This window comes from Panthera onca, chromosome D1 (assembly GCF_046562875.1).
Source record: "Panthera onca isolate mPanOnc1 chromosome D1, mPanOnc1 haplotype 2, whole genome shotgun sequence".
In the NCBI taxonomy this organism is placed as follows: domain Eukaryota; kingdom Metazoa; phylum Chordata; class Mammalia; order Carnivora; family Felidae; genus Panthera; species Panthera onca.
This window is the reverse complement of record NC_138348.1, coordinates 54,670,577-54,672,673: the sequence shown is the minus strand read 5'-3', so window position 1 is coordinate 54,672,673 and position 2,097 is coordinate 54,670,577.

The window sequence follows — 2,097 nt, the reverse complement described above, 5'->3', positions numbered from 1 at the left end:
TACCTGACCTAAGAAGGGTCAATCAGATGTTTTTCTCATAAGCATTTTTAACATTGTGTTTAAGAATAATTTCTGTGTTATAGAAAAGCTGCAAAAACAATACTAAAATTTTCATATGTCCTTCACCCTGATACTTCATTTCCTGAGTATTTGTAACTTCAAGGGAAGCCAGTGAAGACTGAGAAATGGCAGGCTTTTAAACTTCTCCTGAGCAGCCCATAGCTTCTCTGGCTTCTTTGTCTTGGGTTTGGTTGTTTGGCTCCTCCTTATATTGCCCTACATACTTTCTTAATTTGATAGATGTGCTTATTATTAAGTGTGCCCTTCACGTCTCTGATTATCTATCCTAGTTCTGAGCTATCTGTCTGTCCTAGTTCTGAGCTTTTAATCCATCTTCACATTCCATGGAGGTCATAGTTCCATGAGCTGTTTTCAGCTGATGATTGAGTATGGCAGGGAAACTAAGACAGGCCCATTCCTAGAATGCACAGGATTCCTTTGACAGATGACTTTGACTTGAGGATACCTAATGGCCTTGACTAACTCTGTTTAGAACTGCATGGCAGTCTGGGATGATTCTTTCCACCAAAACTTTTTTTCCTTATTTTTCTGTTTAACTCAAGGTGAAGCTTACATTAAAGTATGACAGTTCTTCCAGCTTCCTTCTTGTCCATTCTTGACTTCTTCTTGTAATGTTCCCTAGCCCCTTGTTGGCTGTTTGTCTATTTTCTCCAGGGATGTCATGCTCTATTAACCATCCCCACAACTGCTTTCACTTTGAACTCTATTGCCTGTTCTTTGGATCTTGTTGGTTTTTATGATAATTGCAGCCCTCTGGTTTTTGGTGATTATCTGGCCTCTGTTATGTCCAGACCTCATCATATACATGGATATTAATGAGCCTGTCTCAGTGACCTTATCTCCTGTTGTCCCTGGTCAGCAGAAAAGAGCTACTTCTCAACTTCTTAGTGATGCTGGTTTCATTTTCACAGCTCATTCCTAATGAACTTAGTGAATGGTGTGTCCTCTAGGCCTCTCATGGAACACACCCTAGGGCAGATCTTCTGACCTTATATAATCTATCCATCCTGGTGTGCTCGCTTTTCTCAGCCACTATTCTATTGCTTAAAGAATTGTTCATAAAAGAAGTAGAATCAGGAAATCAACATAGATTAAAAGAAAAAGAGGAAGGAATATGGTATTTTGGGGTGGGAAGTAGCAGAATTCAACTTGAAGTTAACCTGTTGCATTTGAGGAATGGTAAGAATACAAGTCTAGTTAGAAAACCTGGCTAATTGGGGTGTCTGGGTGGCTCAGTCAGTTAAGCGTCCAACTCGGTTTCAGCTCAGGTCATGATCTTGTGGGTCATGAGGTTGAGCCCCACATCAGGCTCCACACTGACAGCATGGATCCTGCTTGGGATTCTTTCTCTCCCTCTCTCTCTGCACCTCCCCCACTCATTCTCTCTCTCTCTCTCTCAAAATAAATAAATAAACTTTTAAAAAAAGGAAAACCTGGCTAATGAAGTAGATAAGCAAGCATGTTTTACTACAAGGCTAAGAGACTTTATCCATCCTTCTGAAGGAAACATTTTGATTCCATTTTTTCCATAATTGATCAAATGACAGTTTACTGGATGGATAAATTAAAGAGAGAAAAAAAGACAAGGGACACAACAGATGTGCATGAATGAAAGAATCAGGACATATACAGTGTATGGAAAAACATAATGAAAAAAATCATGCCTTCACACGCACAGAGCTGTTTTTTTTTTCTTGCTATTCTCTTTTACTTTCTCTTGTGACCTATAGGATGAACTATTCAGATCCTTAAGACTCCCCATGATAATCTTTTTCATGTGGTTAATCTTTTTCATGTGGATAATCTTTTTTAAGTGGTTTCCCCTTGAGCTACAAACTTTATTAGAATGTTAATTTAGTGAATTTACCTCAATCCCACTCAATATACTAAGCCAAGTACTAGTTTATTCCCTTTAATGAATTATACTAAGTAACATGCATATGTAGTATGCCAGACATTTTGTAGATCAACAATATAACTCAACCTAAATAAAATTATGCAAATATTTGCTTGCAC